The 22,779-nt window shown below is 43.6% G+C and overlaps 1 protein-coding gene across 3 annotated transcripts in view; it reads right to left on the bottom strand.

The window, feature by feature from the left end:
* The window catches only part of LOC142487143 (cadherin-18-like), a 941,872-nt gene that overhangs the window by 375,826 nt on the left and 543,267 nt on the right, over window positions 1-22,779 (bottom strand). The gene's annotated exons all lie outside the window — the stretch shown is intronic.

Below are 22,779 nucleotides of genomic sequence, written 5' to 3'. Positions count from 1 at the left end.
TTTCCATTGGAATTTTGTCTTTAATAAACCTGCTGCTATTTTTGCTACATAGATAGCCTGAAATACAGTACAACTCCAAATACATCTACGTAGCCAAGTCTACTTGCTACGAAATTAGGGTAAAAGTAGTGCTAAATATCTGCCACATACTGTAGTGCCAACGATTATTCTAAAACAAACCTGGGGCAATCTCCAAAAAGACCCAGGTACTTGCTGGGTACATGCTGGGTATATGCTGGGTACATGCTGCAACATTTCACACATTTCTGCAGACAGACTAATGGCCCATCAGATTAACAGCGGGGGTCCCTGGCAGTCCCATTCAAACTGAATGGGACTGCCAGGAACCCCTGCTATGTTAATTCGATGGGCCATTAGCCACTGCAGAAATGTCACTGAAATGTACACAGCAGGTACCTGGCTAGTTTAAGGCAAGTTTAAGACAAGTTTTAGAATACTCGTTGGCTCGTCTGAAGGCAGACATTCGCAAATAAAATAACAATTACACATAAATCTTGTAACTAAATATATTATACAAAAGGGCTCAAACAGAAAACCATGAGCTCTTGTGTATGTGTTAAACTTGATATATGTGAAATATCTTCATTAAAAAATATGTCCTTCCTGTAAAAAAGGGCCACTGCATCCTCCAACTGTTTATTTAAACTCTACAGTATATAAGATGTCAATTCCATAGTTATATAGAAGAGGAGGTTGAAAAAAAACATCAAGTTCAACCCGCTGTATGTCAAATTTAGACAACAAACCCCAAAGTGAAACATTATCCAATGATGTCTCACAAGGGGAAGAAAAAAAATTCCTTCCTTACTCCATTAATGGCAATCAGTGACACCCTGTGCTCCCCCTTCTTTTCTGTATCCCTGTACTAACAAGGATCCTGGATAGCTCCTATTGGGGTCAGAGTCACAGGACGAGACGACGAAACTGAGGGGACCCTTGTATACGATTTCAAGGTCGTTATTATATGTTTATTTGTCCCCGGTTATACATCCTTCAGGGAGCGCCCGGGTTTTCCCCCCTGTTCTATTATCCAATGATGTCTCACAAGGGGAAGAAAAAAAATTCCTTCTTTACTCCATTAATGGCAATCAGATTTCTCTCTGGATCAACATCCTTTCCTTGTTTACTTATTTGGTTTATCCTTGTATACGCACATCTTCTTTCTAAAAATATGACCAACCTTTTTTTTCTTTTAAGATATCTATTGTATCTTCCATCACAGTCTCCATCAGTAATGGATTCCACAAATTCTACATTCCTTTGTTGCTAGTGAAAGCTCTTTTCCTCCAACCTTAAGGGATGACTCTGTGTTGTTTGTACTGCCCTTGGGATGAATAGTTCTTTTGAAAGCTCCCGGTATTGACTGAATACATTTCTCTATACAGTAGTTATCAAATCCCTTCTTAGACGCCTATTTTCTAATTAAACAAACCTAAATAGCTAGCTTCTCCTCATAAGTTAGATTTTCCACCCTCAGTGTAAATTAATAAGCAAATTATTCAAACGGTCATGGCAACAGATTGACATCTCTACCATCATAATAATGGAGTCTCCTACCCTCACTACTTCTCTTGGTCTCTGATTATCCCGAATCCCTTGGCTGCTAAAAGAATCAGTATTTCCCAGCCTAGCTACTGATGCACTGACACCCCCAATATCTTTACTCAATCTGGTAAATCTATTTTGATCAACACAGAACTGGCCAGCCTCTTCCTTGTTCCCCTGCTTCCCTTCTGTTACACAGCTAATTACCTCTTCCTGGTCTTCAGCCACTGCTCCACACTCTGCACCACTAGTTCCAGCCAGGGCCTGCTCAGTGAGCAATAAACTCCTTTCAAGATTGACAATGTCCCTCAATTTTGCAAGTAGCCACTTCAGACCAGCAATCTGACACTCCAAAGAGACACCAACACACACTTCCCACAGAGTATACTCACTGGAACAATTGCTCCAAATGCACATACTGTACATATGGCAACATTTGCATTGAGAGGCATTTCCAATCCTGCATCATTGTTGCAGCTATGGAGTGTTAAGTTCTTACAATTTATTGTACCTCTACATACCTGGTGTAACACCTTCCTTTTTTCACCTCTCTCTGGTTATAACCCACACTTTATCCCACAGCAATTCACTCACACAGCTGAGTACTCACAGCCTTCGCTTAAACACAGACACACAGAGCGATTAGGTGTGTTAGGTAAGTAATTAACTAAACCACACCCACTGCAATATCTCAAAAGAGGCAGTAAAAAAAAGAAAGATTCATTCTCCCAATTCTCACACAATCTAACAAAATTAAACCACTGCACACCCCCCAAGTTTGTACACCGATGCTTAAAATACACACTGCACAACACTTTCCTTCTGGTTATACTGTCGCGGCCGAGTTTATTCTTATTTTTTGCCCGGTCTCGACCGCGACAGTAACCGGACGCGTGCCGGGGTGTCCCGTGCGCGTGCCGAAGCCTCGGAGGAGCGGTCCTCCGATCGGAGCTTCCCCCTCCCCTCTCCGGGTCCGCCGGGTCCCCCGGAACCCCCCACCGCCATCTCCCACATCGCGGGGAGCCCTGGGCACGTGCGCATGGGGCGCAGGCACCCGATGAAGCGTGACCACGCATCGGTGACGTGCGGCACACCGAGGGGATTTGGCTAGCAAGCCGGGAAATCTCCCGGCTTGCGGAACTAGCCAAGTAAGATTTAAACGTGCCGCCACTGTAGCTTCACACTTAATCCAACTGCACTTGACTTACACAACTCAGTATTTGCAGGGGTTTATGATTATATAATGTCCTTTATTCTTTATGGCTGTCTAACAATAAAATATTATTGCCCTCTGACCCCTGGTTATACAAATACTACTTGTATACTTGTTGTGCCAAATACAGAAACCAATTTAGTTATTGCACACCAGACAATTTTCCAACATAATGTAACAAGGTGCAAGCACGCATTGACTATATATATATATAAATATATATATATATAAATATATATATATATATATATATATATGTAGCGGTCATGTAAAATGGCTACAGTCATCTCTCCTGCTGACAGTAAGGCCTGGTAAGTTGTGGGCATGCCAGCAGTAATTATGGAGGTTTGCCCTCACACCCTGGTGAGGTGCCCTATGTATGGATGGGAGTGGTCATGAACTCTGACTCCATGGTTAGTGATGTCAGAGTTATGCCAGCCCCCAGAGTACATAAGGCACAGCACTGTGACTAAAAGTTAGTTCTGCGTAGTTCTGAGTTGTTGCTGAGGAGTTCCTGGCACATGGAGGTCTGCAACATTGTTGCAGTAGTCTGAATGCAGAGCTGTGAGTCTGGCAGCACAAGCAGACAGAGACAAGCTGCCTGAGAGAACTGTGACCAGGGACCTGGCACAGGGCCGAGATCCCTGCGGGGATAGGGAACCCACCTATTAAGGGAAGGCGTATCTTTCGGAGGGAAGCAGCTGGAAGATGGAGGGCTAAGTACACCCCATTGTGGAGGGCAGCTAGCCCACCTCAAGCAATAAAGATGCTCTTAATCACAAACCCTCTCGTGTACATGTGTGGAGTGAATGTACAGAGAGGAGCACCACGGAGGAGTTCCTCAACAGGACCATCCCCATGCGGACGCAGGGACCCTGATGAGGTGGAGGCGCTGCACTGGAACTAGGTAGGACTCAGCACACTACCTCAGCTGCCTGTCTGGACGGGTCCTCCCCACACACCATCATGCGGGAGACTCAGGAGTCCTGTTGCCAACAGGTGCACCACCAGACACTACCACACTGTAATGGGGACTGGTTAGACCACAGGGGCCAATGTGAGATTGGGTGGGTCAGGCCGGTTCAGAAAACCTGTTACATATATATATATATATATATATATATATATATATTAGCTGATATACCCGGCGTTGCCCGGCATTGAATTTTCCCGCTCCCCCTCTGTCTCCGCTCCCCATTCTCTCTCTCCCCCCATTGCCATCTGTCTCTCTCCATTGCTATCTCTCTCTCTCTCCATTGCCATCTGTCTCTCTCCATTGCCCTTTGTCTCTCTCCATTGCCCTCTGTCTCTCTCATTTGCCCTCTCCCCCCCCTTCCCCTTTCTCCCCCGTTAACAGCAATCGGGGCCCCCTTGTTAACAGCTGGGTCTCCCCCCCCCTGTTCACAGCTCCGGCCCTTCCCCCCCCTCACATGTCCAATTCCCCTCCCTTCAGAGCTCAGTGGGTGAGTGACTGGGTGGGTGAGTGACTGGGTGGGTGAGTGACAGGTTGGGTGAGTGACTGGGTGGGTGGGTGAGTGAATGGGTGAGTGATTGACAGGGTGAGTGAGTGACTGGGTGAGTGAGTGACTGGGTGAGTGAGTGGGTGGGTGAGTGGGTGGGTGAGTGACTGAATTGGTGGGTGTGTGTTATCTCTCCCCCCCCTGCATCTCTTCTTCCTCCCCCCTGCATGTCTCTCCCCCCCTGCATGTCTCCCTCCCCCCTTGCATGTCTCCCCCCTGCTGTCCCCATATGTGAAGCAGCGGCGGAGGCTGCAGGTAGGAGCCGGGGAAGAGAAAGGGCGGTGAGGCGCGGGTGCTGTGAGGCGGCCGTGACAGCCGCAGCTGTAGGGAGGGAGGAGGACGTCGGCATGGGGGCTTTGAGGCATGGTGAGCTGTAGGGAGGGAGGAGGACGGCGGCCGTGACAGCCGCAGCTGTAGGGAGGGAGGAGGACGTCGGCACGCGGAGGGCAGAGACACATGGCCGTGAGGAGCGCAGAAGGAGAAGGTGAGGGAGCGTCATGATGGTAATGTATGCAGAGGATGAAGGCAAACCGGGAGTGCGTAGGTGAACGTGGGTAGACGGGCAGCCATTTTAGAATGGCAATTAAGAGTGCGTAGGGTGGGAAGACAGTTGAATGTGGCCATTTTGTGTAATGGTGATTTATGGAGTGTCGGGCGGCCGTGTGCAGGGGACGGCCGTTAGGGAGTGTCGGGCGGCCGTGTGCAGGCTAGCACGGCTACAGGAGTGCATTTTGCGGTTGCGGCTATAGTGAGTGTCTGGCAGGTGCAGGCCGCGGACACATGGAAAGCTGCGCGGCTACAGGGAGTGTCGGGCAGGGTCCGTGCAGGCGTGTGTGTGTAGCTGAAGAGCACAGGGAGTTTTGGGCGGGTGCAGGCGATGGCGGCCGTGGCTACAGGGAAAGGTGCGCGGCTACAGGGAGCGTGTGTGCGGAGCTGAAGAAAAGGGATTTTTTAAAGTGAAGGGAGAACGCCATTTTGGAAGAAGCCATTTTTATTCTGTGAAGAAGCCGGCTCTCAGGTGTGCATGGTCTCAGGTGTGAGTGTGTGTGTACACAGGGGTACACGGGGGTAACAGTGAGTGTGTGTGAAGCATGGTCTCAGGTGTGAGTGTGTGTGAACACAGGGGTGACAGTCAGTGTGTGTAGACAGGGGTGAGAGTAGTCAGTGTGTGTGTAGACAGGGGTGAGAGTGTGAGATGGATGAAACTTACCTTGGACTCCGCAGGGGTTCTGTGGGGGTATGGTGTGTCAGTGTCAGTGTGTGACAGTCAAGTAGGTGTGTGTCAGTGATGTCACTGTACCTTTTGGCCAATGAGAGTCGTGTGGGAGGCTGAGTATGGGCGAGTGGACACAGGGACCAATGTCTGTGTGTGTCTATGTGTGTGTCACAGTGGAGCTTACCTCTTGGCCAATAAGAGTCGCTGGGGGCGGGCAGACCCACGGACCAATCACATTCACCACATCTAGTTTCAACCCCACAAATTTTGAATATATATATATGTAGCTATATATATATATATATATATATATATATATATATATATATATATATATATATATATATATATATATATAGCTATATATATATATACACACATACATACAGTATATATATATACAGTATGCAGTTGTGTGAAAAAGAAAGTACACCCTCTTTGAATTCTATGGTTTTACATATCAGGACATAATAACAATCATCTGTTCCTTAGCAGGTCTTACAATAAGGTAAATACAACCTCAGATGAACAACAACACATGACATATTACACCGTGTCATGATTTATTTTTCAAAAATACATGTAAAACAATAGAATTCAAAGAGAGTGTACTTTCTTTTTCACCACTGTATATATACAGTTTTGCCAATGCAGGTCCCAAAGCAGTAATATTGTGTAAGGCTCTTTAATTTTTCAGGGCTAAATGGCCATGAAAGTGTATATTTAAAAAAAAAAATACATGCCTTATGGAATTTAGACATGAGGAAAATGTTTCTACAAACGCATGCTGCGTTCCTCCACTCGTTCCCCTGAACGCCTCTGGAGGAAGTCTCACACTCTCGCAGACTTCCTTCACTACAAATTTATGCTATCCTATTTCAACTCTGCAATCTCGCAAGCTAAACAAGCCTACTTTTCTGCACTAATCAACATGCACACGTCTAACCCACGCCGACTGTTCTCTGTCTTTGATACTCTACTCAAACCACCCTCAGCTGCCTCTCCTTCCTCCATCTCCGCTCAGGACTTTGCTGACTATTTTAAGGAAAAGGTGGAATCCACACGTCCGAAAATCCCCTCTGTTTCTTCTTCCCATCCTACACCTCTTCCTAACTCTCCTCCTGCCTTCCTTGACTCTTTTTCCACTGTCTCAGAGGAGGATGTGTCACTGTTGATCGCCTCTTCTCCCTCTACAACTTGCCCTCTTGACCCCATTCCCTCCCATCTCCTAAAACCTCTTGCTCCTACTATAATCCCTACGCTTACACACATTTTTAACTCCTCCCTCTGCTCTGGAACCTTTCCATCCTCCTTCAAACATGCAACAGTCATACCATTACTCAAAAACAGCAAGCTTGACCCTACCTGTCTTTCTAACTATCGACCTGTCTCCCTCCTGCCTTTTGCCTCTAAACTCCTTGAACCTCTTGTATTCTCTCGCTTGCTCCATTTTCTCAACACCTATTCTCTCCTAGACCCTCTACAATCTGGCTTCCGCACTGCTCACTCCACGGAAACAGCCCTCACTAAAATAACTGACGTCCTCCATGCTGCCAAAGACAGAGGTCATTACACTCTGCTCATATTACTCGACCTCTCTGCAGCATTTGATACTGTGGATTACCCTCTTCTCTTCACATTCTCCATACTCTTGGTATTCGGAACAAAGCTTTATCCTGGATCTCATCCTACCTCTCCCATCGTACTTTCAGTGTCTCTTCTGCTAAAACCTCCTCCTCCTCTATTGATCTCTCTGTGGGGGTACCCCAGGGCTCTGTCCTGGGACCTCTTCTCTTTTCTCTGTACACATTCTCTCTAGGTGACCTAATAACATCTTTGGGTTTATATATCACCTCTATGCTGACGACACACAAATATACTTGTCAACACCCGACCTTAAACCTGCTATACAGACCAAAGTTTCTGAATGTCTCTCTGCTATATCATCCTGGATGGCCTTCCGTCGCCTTAAACTCAACATGGCTAAAACAGAGCTCCTCATACTTCTTCCCAAACCTGGCCCTACTACGTCCTTCCACATTACTGTTGGAACTACGATCATTCACCCAGTAGCCCAAGCATGCTGCCTAGGGGTCACACTCGACTCCTCTCTCACATTCGCCCCTCACATTCAAAACATTTCTAAAACCTGTCGCTTTTTCCTCCACAATATAATAAAGATACGCCCTTTCCTCTGTTGCTCGACTGCTAAAACTCTGACTCAGGCCCTCATTCTCTCCCGTCTTGATTACTATAACCTCCAGCTGTCCGGCCTTCCTGCCTCTCACCTGTCTCCCCTAAAATATATCCTAAATGCTGCTGCCAGAATCACTCTACTCTTTCCTAAATCTGTCTCAGCAACTCCCCTCCTGAAATCCCTCTCCTGGCTTCCAATCAAATCCCGCATCTCACACTCCATTTTTCTCCTCACTTTTAAAGCTTTACATTCTTCTGCCCCTCCTTACATCTCAGCCCTAATTTCTCGCTATGCACCATCCCGACTCTTGCGTTCTGCTCAAGGATGTCTTCTTTCTACCCCCTTTGTATTTAAAGCACTCTCCCACCTTAAACCTTTTTCACTGACTGCCCACACCTCTGGAATGCCCTTCCCCTCAGTACTTGACTAGCACCCTCTCTATCCACCTTTAAGACCCACCTTAAGACACCCTTGCTTAAAGAAGCATACAAATAGCACTGTGAATATTCTGAACACATGGTACATAAAGCTTGGCCCCCTGCAGACGCACTTACCAGAACTCCCTCCTACTGTCTCTGTATGTTCTCCCTACCTACCAATTAGATTGCAAGCTCCTCGGGGCAGGGACTCCTCTTCCTTAATGTTATGTTTATGTCTATGTCTAAAGCACTTATTCCCATGATCTGTTATTTATATTATCTGTTATTTATTCGATTACCACATGTATTACTACTGTGAAGCACTATACTGCACCGACACACTTTATTCGAGCAAATACCCGGTATGTACCTGGCAGATACCTGGAATGCGCCGCTCCTCACCTCTGACAAGCCCCGTTGCATTTGCCTTCCCAGCCTGGGTTCATGCCTGGCTGATGGGCGGCTGATCTGTTAAATGATAATGATTAGGATTTAATAGGCTGCAATGCTTCGCGTGTCTACCAGATGGCATAAATTCATGAATTGTAATGCAGTATATATATATATACTGTGCAGTATTGCAGCCAGAGGGAATAAAATGCTTCAATCCCTGCCTGGAAAATAACTCAATGCACTCGGGCAGAAAACAGTCAAAAACCTCAATACACCCGGGTATACCCGAATTCGTGGGACTAGCCGAGCTCGAATAAAGTGTGTCGCCAGTGTATACATTAATGGCGCTATATAAATAAAGACATACAATACAATACAAAAACATTTCTAATTTTGAATTTTTGTTGAAAGGGATTTTCTTGATATTGTTAACATTGCGTCAAAAGTTTTGATACCAGCTTAGTGTAAACATGGAAAGGAATACAAACTTGTATAGTTCTGTGTCACTTGAGTACATTGTAGTCAGATATGTTTAGATTTACATACTGTTTTGTCAATTACGGGCACTAAATTAGTATGAAATGTGTAATGTGTTTCCCCTCCAAAATATTTCTAGCCAAGAATCTTCGTTGAAAACAGCCTTCTTTATGCTTTTTCTCATTAATTGATGCTACTGATGGTCACATTACCTGTGACGAAATGCTTTGGGACAGCGCACTACCTGCGTGTTGCGTTCACGTGCAAGTGATCTCTGGAGTTTTGTTGCTGTTCCTGTTACCCTGTTACCCTGCATCTCATGTTATTGACTCTCAATGTTCCCTAACTTTTTGTAGTTCATCTTACACTGGGACTGCTACAGCCCTACCCCTGCTTCTGCAGGGATGTGAGTCATGGAAACTGCTCATTGACGATGTCAGTGGACACTCCGTCACTCCAATTTCTATGAGATTGATTCTAACAATGCAATTTTACCTGCTACTCTTGTGAGTGCAAAAAGTCCAAATAAATAATAATTTTAATATTTTTTTCCAAATCAATTAACAAATTCTTTCCTATTGGAATATAGAAGATAGTTCATCAGAATATATCTGTTATAGAAAAGGGAGAAGACAAAATAAACAATAGACAGCATCCTGGAGACACAAGAAATACTGTAGACACAGATGCATGGAGAGCACTTCAAAAATTCCTTGAAAAAATCCTGAAGGCGGAGGGCTGCTGCACATGAGCAGGGAGAAACAAAAAAACAACTGGATCCCACAAACTGGGTGCAACCCCAAACTGGACCTGTACATCAAAAGCTTTAAACACAGAGCCAGAACCACCATCCTGGACAAAGGATCAAATCATCAGAAAGCAATCAACAATCAAACAATCAGCTGTGATTAGGACAGTTGGTATGCTCCCGTTTTTCAAAATGGCCACCTTTTGCTGATTGGAGTAAACAAGAGACATACCACACGAACACCATTGATTGGTTGATTGTTGATTGCTTTCTGGTGATTTGAATGTTTGATTGGAGATTGCTTTCTGGTGATTTGATTGTTTGATTGTTGCTTGCTTTCTGGTGATTTGATTGTTGCTTGCTTTCTGTTGATTTGAATGTTTGATTGTTGATTGCTTTCTGGTGAATTGGACACTGGGATTTTGGGTATAAAAGTCACTCAGGGCAGGGGTCTCATTGCACACACCCCCTGAAGAAGATTCCTCCTCTGGATCGAAATGTTGGTTCTGTATGTGTCTCATAAAATACACTTTTTGGATACTTATCTGTGAGTGCTCCATCTTTATTTGCTGTTCTGCCGAATGGTAAAGTATTTTATATATATATATATATATATATATATATATATATATATATATATATATATATATATATGTGTGAGTGTGTGTGTGTGTGTATTTTGTTTTTTCTTAATTTATTAATCTATATGTATATTCTATCTGTTGGCAAATTTGTACAATATGAGAACAAATGGATGTTGCGACCCTATCTATGATTTATCTATCACTGTTGCTATTATGGAGGAGCACATATATGTATTTTTCTCTTAAATAACTGTATGTTTTTTTCCCACATGCGTTATTTATACATGTGTTCTCGACACACACTGTTCATGTCATTCTTGGTGTATATATTGCAACAGTGAATTATGTACTGTAGTACTCTTTATTAGTTCCTGTTCTTTATAGGATACAATGAAGATGTATATGTTTTTAACAGGTTAAGGTGTTACTTAGTAGCATTATTAATATGATTGTTATATATTTGTATCACTGTCCATTACTTTATTCTTTGTTATATTTTACTGTCTCCTTTAACCCAGTGGTTCCCAAACTTTTTCGGTTCAAGGCTCTCAAAGGCGATCAGGATTTCTCCACGGCGCCCAAAGTGATAACAAAGTTGTATATACATACCTAACAGTTGCACTGCGCAGTTGGTGGCTTGGTGCGGTTACGGTTAGTGAAAAAATTTAAACGCGAATGTAAAAACCACAAAAACAATGTATTGATGGAAATAATTAGTGAGACGGATGAGCCGGTTTTTCACTACACATCTTTTAAAATCTTGGAATAAAACGGAATACAGCCACCCTCATTTCCTGTTCCACGTTGATTTTCGCACGGTATTTGCTTTTTATCACAGCGACCGCCGAAAACCCAGCTTCGCACAAATATGATGTTGCAAATGGAATTAAGATTCGCTGAGCTTTACCACTTAACAGCGGATATTCATCTTTTACTGATAGCCAAAATTCAGTAAGATCCATGCTGCCAAATTTTGTCTTCAGTGTATTGTCGCAAGATAGCTCAATAAGATTTTCTGCTTCTAAAGAAGTAAATTCAGGTGGAGCTTGGGCTTTGAATGGGTCTTGAATCCATGTGAATTTGTCCATATCATCTTCCTGAAAGTATTTTTCAAACCACTTGATAATCTACATAATTATTTTGTACTGTGTGTTTTTTGCTACTTCTGTAAAATGTACTGGTGGTAGGAAAGGGGGGCGGGACCCCCATACAAATCCAGAGAAAAGCCAGGTCCCAAGCAGGACAATAAGGGGAGTTCTCCACCCTCCTGGTTGGATGTGTAGCTGACATCCCCCCATGTGGCATGGCGAGCCCCTCACTGCAGGGACTGCAGACAGGCCAGCTCAGGCCCTCTGGTAACTCCGGTCCATTTGTGCTCCCCTTAATTAATATTCCCTTTGTGCTTCCTTTAATTAATATTCCCCTATGTGCTCCCCTTAATTAATATTCCTCTTTGTGCTCCCCTTAATTAATATTCCCCTGTGTGCTCCCCTTAATATTCCCTTGTGTGCTCCCCTTAATATTTCCCTTGTGTGCTCCCCTTAATATTTCCCTTTGTGCTCCCCTTAAAATTCCCTTTGTGCTCCCCCCTTAATATTCCCTTTGTGCTCCCCTTAATGTCCCCTTTGTGTGAGTTGAGCACTGGGACACAGCCAGCGCCCCTCCCCCTTATGTACATACAGGCAGACAAGTGACGGCTGGAAGCCCCTGCAATAGCTCCCTGGTACCGGCAGCACCGCGCTCAACTCATTCGGTCACTGCAGTGGTGCGGAACGCCTCATAAAACAAATTACCGGCCCCCGCAGGAGACAGTGTTTGGAACTCCTGTTGCTGTCGCTGCCCGCAGCCAGTGAGAGGGCGAGAGGTGGCTCCAAAACCTAACATGGAACGCGCAAACGGCCCGGTTTGGTTGCAGCCCTTTGCCATTTTGATTTCCCGGGGAGCACGCGCTGCATTTTGGGGAGGGATAATCGCGGCGCCCCTCTAGGCAAGCAACGGTGCATCAAGGCGCCACAGTGCACAGATTGGGAACCACTGCTTTAACCTTTAGTTATGTTTGTTACTGTGTGTTATATTGTAGATGAACGCCTGGTGCTCCACCCATTTTAGGCTTTGTGAGTGACCATTAGGGCATGAGCGTATACACTCTTGATCAGCCTATTAGATGGTCGCTCACCGGCAATGTTGATACTGGCCTGGCTATTTAAATGGTACTACAATTTTGGTGATTGTTTTTTTTAATTGTTGTTTACAGGGGCTGCTTAGCTAACGAAGCCCGAGTGGAGAAACGCGTAGGGCCAGCGTGATTGGTGCAGGGAGAGTGACGCCGAGAGACTGTTCCAAGTGAGAGCTGAACGGAGCATCGGCAGTATAACACTGAACATCACAGAGGGAAATCTCGCGAGAGCCGCGTAGGGCCGGATCACCTGATGCGGAAGCACCCGCCGGTGTGAGGAGGTCTGGAAGTCGGCATTCTATACCACGAGTGTGAGAGACTCGCAAAACACTCTCTACTGCCCGTTGTTAACTCGTAGAATGTGAGTTAAAAACCTCTTTTTTATCCTTAGTTGTTTTATTAAAAGGGTTTACACATATGTTTCTCCTTTTATTCCCTACCTATCCTCTTGCACGAGATCCAAAATAAGGTACAGTCTGATAAAACAGACACAACGCGATTGCTGCAGGGATCCATAAGAACAACTCTACCAAAGACCCAGGAGCCAAGAAAACAGACGGACTACAAGAGCTGAGTTCGAGAGTCCCTAAATGGATTAAAGGCTTTAATTGATCATACTAGTGTAAGTGCATATCTTACCATTTTATATCTGATTATTTTGATATACTGCCCTATGATTTTCCTCTTTTGTTTTTCTTCTCTTCCCCTGCATATGTGCGCCTAGGTCACTCTTCGCTATACATTCCAAGTGGCATTGTGGAGCTGCAGACCTAATCTGGCTGCAAGTCTGTAGGGTTAGTAGATTGTAAGGGTATATACCTTTTTATTGACTGATTGGCTAGGAGTGTGGTTTCTCAATATAATTTAGCCACACTTAACAAATTGTTATATATTTGCGCTGTTGTTTCTTAATTATATATATATATATATATAGGTACAATATATATTTATTATTCTGTATAATTATTATCTTTTTTATTTCATAAATGTTTCGGATTATATTATTTTCTCAGATGATTTATGACTTTGTACTTTAAGCATATATATATATATATATATATATATATATATATATATATATATATATATATATATATATATATGCTTAAAGTACAAAGTCATAAATCATCTGAGAAAATAATATAATCCGAAACATTTATGAAATAAAAAAGATAATAATTATACAGAATAATAAATATATATTGTACCTATACCTGTTGTGACAGAAACCAGGGGTTGGTAATAAACTCCATATACAGGGCTCCCAGGATACTGAACAGTTTCTGTCCTGTCTAAGCTGAACAGGGCAGCCTCGTAGTACAGGCACTCCATTCCACAGTTTGTCTGCTGCCTGTTTTCTGTCACCTGTCATGCTGATTAGAGTTCAGGTATATAAGACCTGTTTCCTGTTTCCTCTGGGCCCCGCCCAAGAGCCTGGGAGGCTGCTGAACTGCAGAGGGGTGAGAAAGCCTCTTTCCCAAATCGCTTCATTCATTCTGTTAGTTTGTCTAAAGACTGCAAAGGTACTTATTTTGTTGGTGGAAGTGGACAAGCCACTTCCAACTCTGAGTCAGGGACATCTAAGTTTTAAGTTATCGCTCAGACGAGCAGCTTTTTGTTTGGCTTTGTTTTCTGTTTACACTGTAGCAGTCCCAGTGCCTGGGACTGAATAAACCAGGTATAGCCTGTTTAAAGGAACAGTACGTGACGTCTCATCATTTAACCTACCCTAAAAGACCATGTTCTAACAGTCCCGGACAGACGGCGGAGCCCCGGAGTAAGCCGTTTGTCACATATGGTAGGGAATACCCCAAATCAAGATGTTGATCAGGCACTTACCACCCCAGTACAGGATAAGACCCTCGCTGACCTAGAGGTCAGTCCTGGGAGTTTTAAGAAGGTACAGTGGGAGGACCTCACATTAGCGGTAGCAAGGGGAAATATACGGGACCAGAATAGTACTCATGGCCAACCAGATAGGTCACTTGCTTACCCCTACTTTGAGGTAGAGAACGACCTAGTATATCGGGTTGATAAAAGAAAATCAGTTACAACTAAACAATTGTTGGTACCACGGACATTCCGTAACGTAGTATTACACCTCGCACATAGTCATCCATTGGGGGGACACCTAGGGGTGGAAAAGACAAAAGAAAAGGTTCTCCGAAGCTTTTATTGGCCTGGGGTTCTGGCAGAAATTACAAACTATTGTTCCTCATGCCCAGAATGTCAGATCACCGCCCCGTTCAAAGTATACCGCAGCCCATTGGTACCCCTTCCCATAATAGAGGTACCATTTGACCGGATTGCTATGGATCTAGTAGGACCCCTAATAAAGTCTGCTAGGGGACATCAGCATATATTGGTAATATTAGATTATGCTACCCGATATCCGGAGGCAGTTCCCCTACGTAGCACCTCTGCTAAAAACATAGCAAAAGAGTTAGTACTTCTGTTTTCCCGGGTCGGAATTCCTAAAGAGATCTTATCTGACCAGGGAACACCATTTATGTCCCAAGTAACAAAAGAGCTATGTAAACTCCTAAAAATCAAGCATCTCAGAACCTCAGTCTATCATCCACAAACAGATGGTTTAGTGGAAAGGTTCAATAAAACCTTAAAGAGCATGTTACGCCGGGCGGTCGATAAGGATGGGAAAAACTGGGACTGTTTGTTACCATACCTGTTATTTGCCATTAGGGAAGTTCCCCAGTCATCCACAGGCTTCTCCCCGTTTGAACTATTGTATGGCCGACATCCAAGGGGCTTACTGGATATAGCCAAAGAAACTTGGGAACACGAGGTTACCCCTTACAGAAGTGTAATAGAGCATGTTGCCCAGATGCAGGACCGCATTGCTGCAGTCCTACCCATAGTGAGGAAACACATGGAGAAAGCTCAAGAAGCACAAAGGAATACGTATAATAAGGGTGCTAGGGTCAGAATTTTTTTTCCAGGTGATAGGGTACTAGTTCTGGTTCCCACCGTGGAGAGTAAATTCCTTGCTAAATGGCATGGGCCATATGAGGTCTTGGAAAGAGTGGGAGAAGTAAATTATAGGGTAAGGCAGCCAGGTAGGAGGAAACCTGAGCAAATTTACCATATAAACCTACTCAAGCCCTGGAAAGATAGAGAGGTCTTGTTAACCCTAGTACCCCCAGGTCCGTCAGAGAATCAAGAAACTGACCCAGAGGTTAGCATAGCTGAAACACTGTCCGTGCATCAGAAACGAGAGGTCCAGAGTTTAGTGAGAAGGAACAAAGAAATCTTCTCTACACAGCCAGGTAAAACTAACGTAATTAAACATGACATAGTCTCTGAACCGGGGGTCCGAGTTAACCTTAAACCGTACCGAATCCCAGAGGCCAAGAGAGAGGCTATAAGTTTAGAGGTTAAAAAAATGCTAAAACTAGGTGTAATTGAGGAATCCCAAAGTGGGTGGAACAGCCCTATAGTTTTAGTCCCAAAGCCAGACGGTACAACAAGGTTTTGTAATGACTACCGGAAACTAAATGCGGTGTCAAAATTTGATACTTATCCTATGCCCAGGGTGGATGAACTTGTAGAGAGACTGGGCAAAGCCCGATATCTCACAACCCTAGACCTAACAAAAGGGTACTGGCAGGTTCCCCTCACAGAAAGGGCAAAAGAAAAAACAGCCTTCTCAACCCCAGACGGCCTCTTTCAATATAAGGTGCTGCCTTTTGGCTTACATGGAGCTCCCGCCACATTCCAAAGAATGATGGATAAAATTTTAAAACCACATGTTCGGTATGCTGCCGCCTACCTGGATGATGTGGTAATCCATAGTGAAGATTGGCAGTCCCACCTTCCAAAGGTCCAAGCTGTGCTCGACGCAGTTCGGTCTGCTGGACTAACTGCTAACCCCGCTAAATGCACTATTGGTCTGGAGGAGGCCAAGTATCTGGGGTATTCTATTGGTAGAGGGTTACTCAAACCACAAACACTCAAAGTAGAGGCGATACAAAATTGGCCAAGGCCAGTCACAAAAAAACAAGTAAGGACCTTTTTGGGGTTAATTGGCTACTATAGGAGGTTTATTCCCAATTTTGCAACTAAGGCAACCCCACTAACCGACCTCACAAAAGCAAGAGGACCGCTAATGGTAAAGTGGTCCCCCGAAGCCGAACAGGCCTTTAGAAGCCTGAAAGAAGCTCTCTGTGCCCAACCAGTGTTGGTCACACCTGACTTCTCCAAAGAGTTCGTAGTCCAAACCGACGCATCTGAGGTAGGGCTGGGGGCGGTACTCTCCCAGGAGTCTCAAGGGGAGGAGCACCCCATCCTTTATTTAAGTAGGAAACTAAATCCCCAGGAGAAAAATTACTCCATAGTCGAGAAAGAGTGTCTCGCAATAAAGTGGGCTGTAGAGACACTCAAGTATTATCTGTTGGGGAGAAAGTTCCGATTGGTCACAGATCATGCACCCCTTACCTGGATGTGTCAAAATAGGGAGAAGAACGCTAGGGTGACCAGGTGGTTCCTAAGCCTACAGCCCTTTAAATTTTCTGTGGAACACAGGTCGGGGCACAAACATGGCAATGCCGACGGGTTGTCAAGGATGCACTCCCTAATATCCATGGTCGCTCACCCCTCGAGGTCTGAGCTGGGGGGGAGGATATGTGACAGAAACCAGGGGTTGGTAATAAACTCCATATACAGGGCTCCCAGGATACTGAACAGTTTCTGTCCTGTCTAAGCTGAACAGGGCAGCCTCGTAGTACAGGCACTCCATTCCACAGTTTGTCTGCTGCCTGTTTTCTGTCACCTGTCATGCTGATTAGAGTTCAGGTATATAAGACCTGTTTCCTGTTTCCTCTGGGCCCCGCCCAAGAGCCTGGGAGGCTGCTGAACTGCAGAGGGGTGAGAAAGCCTCTTTCCCAAATCGCTTCATTCATTCTGTTAGTTTGTCTAAAGACTGCAAAGGTACTTATTTTGTTGGTGGAAGTGGACAAGCCACTTCCAACTCTGAGTCAGGGACATCTAAGTTTTAAGTTATCGCTCAGACGAGCAGCTTTTTGTTTGGCTTTGTTTTCTGTTTACACTGTAGCAGTCCCAGTGCCTGGGACTGAATAAACCAGGTATAGCCTGTTTAAAGGAACAGTACGTGACGTCTCATCATTTAACCTACCCTAAAAGACCGTGTTCTAACAGTCCCGGACAGACGGCGGAGCCCCGGAGTAAGCCGTTTGTCACACTGTATACCAGAACCAAGAATAAAAAATGAAAATAGAGAATCAAAGGATTAAATATAAAATAATGAAATAATAAAGCATGAAATAATAATAATGATATCAAGATATTAATTACAGATGATAATAAATGAACAATAAATGGATCATATACCATGGGCACTCTCTAGGGAGACTTAATCAAACAAAAAATGCTTGAGCTCCCAGTCTATGTTGATACTCATTGGATGGAGAGTACCCATGGTATATATCCAGTACATTTCCTGTTTATTTAATTTATTCATTCTATCACCTCCCCTGGGGTGAGATGGTATATGTTCAATGGCAGAGAAAGTGACATTTTTAACTCCACCTTTAGGACATGTTGAGAAGTGACGGGACACTGGATGAGTAGTATCATTTCTTTTAATTAGTTGTACATGTTCTACTATTCTCAATCTCAAAGATCTTATAGTACGACCTATATATCGTTCCTCACATCCACATTTAAAGGTGTAAATTACATAACTTGTATGGCAATTCAAGAAGCTTTTAATACGATATTTGTTTTTGTTCTTGATTAAATATTTAATAGGTTGAACATATCTACACATAGAGCACCTACCACAAGGGAAAAACCCAGTGGGTTTGCCCCTTATAGAAGGATTCCTGGAGTGGGAGTCGAATAAACTGGGAGATAAATGTGAAGCAAGTGTTCTTGCCTTTTTATAGACAAATCCTGGTCCTGTTTGCGTGAAAGAAGAAATATCTTTATCCAATGATAAGATGTTCCAATGTTTAAGAACTATATCTCTAATAGATCTAGTTTTTTTACTAAAAGTAGTTATGAATAAAGGACACTTAGTATCATTATTAGAATATACATGTGATCTAGATCTCTTAGATGTATGCTTCTTTTTAATTAGTTCTTTCCTGTCAAGACTATCTGTATAGTTGAAAGTGTCCTGGATAGTATCACTACTTATAACGGATCGGGGGACACGCACCTCTCTTCGGGTCCCTGTCACCACAGTCCCCACGGCGGCTCTTTGCCATGGCTCCCCGCTCCCTCGGTCTCTCACCTGTTCCTCCTCACCGAGCCGTTCCTCCGCGGCGCACGCCGCATGCTCGTGCATGCAGAGGGCGCGCGCACCCGATCATCTTAGCAGCCCTCACACACTGCTGGCTCCGCCCCCCAGCCGCTGCAAGCTATTACCTTGCAACACACCCCTGTCTCCTTCCCTGCTTACCTGGGCCTATCCCTGCAATCCCACAGACAGGCCTCCGCTCCACCCCTTGCTACCATTGGTCCTCCTTCCCTTATAACCCATGTCTGCCCTCTCCTTCCTTGCTCTGCATAGCTTCACTGTGACTCCTGTGTGCTGTGTCTATGCCAAGCCCTGTTATCTGTTTCAGCTCTTGTTCATGTCCCTTCCCCTGTTTGGATACCTTTGGAATGATCTCGGCTTGTTTGACTACATGTACCTCGCTACCCCTGGACTCTGCTTTGGACCTCACTACGCTGCTTTCTCCTGCCCCTGACCCACGACTCTTGGATCTGGATCTCCGTACCTCTGGTACCCTGGAGTCAGCAAGTATCTCGTTAACCCTTTTTCTACCAGGCCCGGCAACGCACCTTACCACACTCCGGGCACGCCCTCAGTGATGTGGGTGCGTGTTATACCCTTACCCACCTCAATACTCGGGACTGGCCAGGTCTGCGGGCATACAGGCGTTACACTACTATAACCTCTAGATAGATATCTTTCTGACATTTTCTCAGATTGTAAAACAAACAAATCTTTATCGGAGCATAGTCTCTTCAATCTCAAAAATTGAGCATTGGGGATGCTCTTGATAAGTGAAGGGGCATGACAGCTCTTGGCATACAGAAGGGAGTTTCTAGAATGATCTTTTCGATAGATATAAGTTTGAATATTCATCTCGCCGTCAATATACAGGACCAAATCTAAATAATTAACGTGATGAATATTGTGTTCATAAGTAAATTTAATATTAAAATCATTAATATTAAGTAATTGAATGAAAGAAGAAAGTGTATCATGATCCCCATCCCACACCATTTTCAGGTCATCAATATATCGTTAACAATAAATATCCACCCACTTCTCATGTTTCAACCAATGAGATTGAGGCTACACATATTTAAAGATCACCTGTGCATGTGCTTGTTACTCTTTGATAAAGTCCTTTTGCAAGGATGAAACGTGTCAGAGTTCCTGGCTCTATGTATGTCTATTTTTGGATGAATAAATAATTTTTTATTTTTTATTGCGCTTGGTTCCTTCTTTTAATCGGTGAGCAGTGACCGCCACTTTCACAGCATTTTTTTCTCCTGATTTCATCTACCGACTGGAGCATGCCGTTACAGCGTTGGATCAGGGCTTTTTCTTCCATCTATCAGCAACACTTGGCAGACATGGAGAACATTTCGTGAGTACCTGCCAGCTGATCCGTTTAGTGTGGGACACAGGGTGTTGAGAGGGAAGCTATTTTGGGCTTAGAGTCTACTCTGTGGATACGCCTCACGGGGGTCTCACTGATATTCCGGTCCTATCTACTGCTAATTAGCCCCCCACACTGCGTGAGTCCATTGATACACGCAGACTTGAAGTAACTTATATGGGTTAATATAGCCCTTCATATAGCCCCTTTCCAAGCTGTTACAACCGACGGGAATTAAGAAGGTTCATTATATGTCATTATACGTCTTTTTATTGCTATTGATCAAGTTTTTGAGGTTTATTCCTCCTTTTGTTCAGTTTAAAGTATAAACCAGAGTCAATATTGAGTATACCTTAAAAGTAACCTTGTTAGTACTTCTATTAATTAGAATGTGTACTGTATAGTGTTGCAACGTGTTGTTACTTATTAATGAAATAGAGCATAATGAAACATAAATATATATATATGTTACAAACGGTGCATAAAGTCTGATGCTATATGGAAACCTGTACATTATAGGGAAAGATGTAAGCTAATTGACATACAACTGTAACTTATAGGGGCTATATAGCCACCAAATCACTAATAGTATAGCTTATCACAAAAATCTCCAATGCAAATAAAATGTATGAAGGGATACGAAAAATAGAAAATAGTAAATTCCATGAAGTGTATTGTCTTAATAGACATACCACATGAACCAATATCTTATATAATATGTCTCAATGTAAATTCAAATTCAAAGTCATGAACATCTTCTGGCAAGACTGGTTTGATATGTTTAACCCTTAATAAACTTATAGGGGCCTATGCAGAGAGCAGCGCTATTTTCAACCCTAGCCATTTTTTGGAGAAAATCGCGCAGAAAACAGCAGAAAATGGCGAGTTACGAAAAACGCTCCAATTTTTTTTTTCTATTTCTAAAACTCGCCTCGCGGCTGGCGAGAACCTCCATCTCGCCAGTTTTAAAAATATCCTAATGCAGAGAGGCGCGAACGGCATCTAGCGGCTGTTCGCGCCAATAAAATGGCGCGATTGTCTCCTTTTTGCCTCGCCAGAAAAAGTTGGCAAGAAGCTGCCGCTTGCGGCCATAGGAAAGGAAAAAAAAAGGCGCAAATTTTTTTTAACACATTTCTGCAGCGCGCATCTCGCCAATTTAAACTCGCCACACGCATTCATGTTAAACATAGCAGAATTCGCACATTTCTGCATATGGAGAATAAAACTCTCCAAAAAAGCTACTTTTTATTAAACTCGCCAATTTTAAAATTCGCTGCTCTCTGCATAGGCCCCATAATGTCTATTGCACGGGAAAAACTGGTCATGTATAACATAAATATGATAAAGTCAAAGTAAATCTACACACAAAATGATTTTACTACTAGCAATGATATAATACTAGGCCTGATGGTGCATTATAGAGAGCAACCCAGATCCCACTCAGAGTTGAGTCCATGTGGTTGGAGTGTACCTAGAGTGAATATCCAAAATGCCTCTCTCTAATGCAATGTCCTAGCCCATTTACCACCTCTCTTGGGAAATGGAATGTGCTCCAATGCTATGTATTTAAATGGTCTGAGAGATCCAGACTGACACTCGAGAAAGTGCTGGGAAACTGGGTGATTGATATCTTTTTTGGAGATCAATCTAACGTGTTCTTGTATACGCACCTTTAGTACTCTTGTGGTTAATCCCACGTATTGTTTAGTACACTCACATATAAGTAAGTATACAACATCATTGGTCTGACATGTAATAAATGACAATATCATACTTGTGAATTTTGTCTTTATTTTCAAAGGTCGTAATTTTCTGGAGATAAGGACAAATATTACAATGTCTACATTTGTGTGAACCTTTGAGTTACAGAAAAAAATCCTTTCTTTCTAGCCATGTTGCTTGTTAGAAACATACTAGGGGAAATACGGTTACCCAGAGTTTGCGATTTGCGGCAGGATTTTTTCCGTTACTCAAAGGTTTTGGTGGCAGTAATCAACCCATATGACCATAAACAACCCACCCTATTTCATAACACAATATAGTGGCCAAGCTACAGCTATATCAGCCATCATAAGAAAACACTGGTCAATGCTTTCCTTAGATCCGGTTATACATGATATGGTATCTAGGGACCCTAAAATAGTGTTTTCAAAATCACAAACTCTGGGTAATCGTATTTCCCCTAGTATGTTTCTAACAAGCAACATGGCAGGATTTTTTCCGTTACTCAAAGGTTCACACAAATGTAGACATTGTAATATTTGTCCTTATCTCCAGAAAACGACGACCTTTGAAAATAAGGATATCACAAGGATGATATCAAGTCATTTATTACATGTCAGACCAATCATGTTGTATACTTACTTATATTTAGGTGTCTTAAACAATACGTGGGATTAACCACAAGAGTACTAAAGGAACATATACAAGAACACGTTAGATTGATCTCCAAAAAAGATATCAATCACCCAGTTTACAAGCACTTTCTGGAGTCAGTCTGGATCTATCAGATCATTTAAATGCATAGCGTTGGAGCACATTCCAATTCCCAAGAGAAGTGGTAACTGGGCTAGGACACTGCATCAGAGAGAGGCATTTTGGATCTTCACTCTAGG

The sequence above is a fragment of the Ascaphus truei genome, chromosome 2, assembly GCF_040206685.1.
Source record: "Ascaphus truei isolate aAscTru1 chromosome 2, aAscTru1.hap1, whole genome shotgun sequence".
Lineage (NCBI taxonomy): Eukaryota > Metazoa > Chordata > Amphibia > Anura > Ascaphidae > Ascaphus > Ascaphus truei.
The sequence above is the reverse complement of the archived record's forward strand: the minus strand, read 5'-3'. Positions and strand labels throughout refer to the sequence as shown.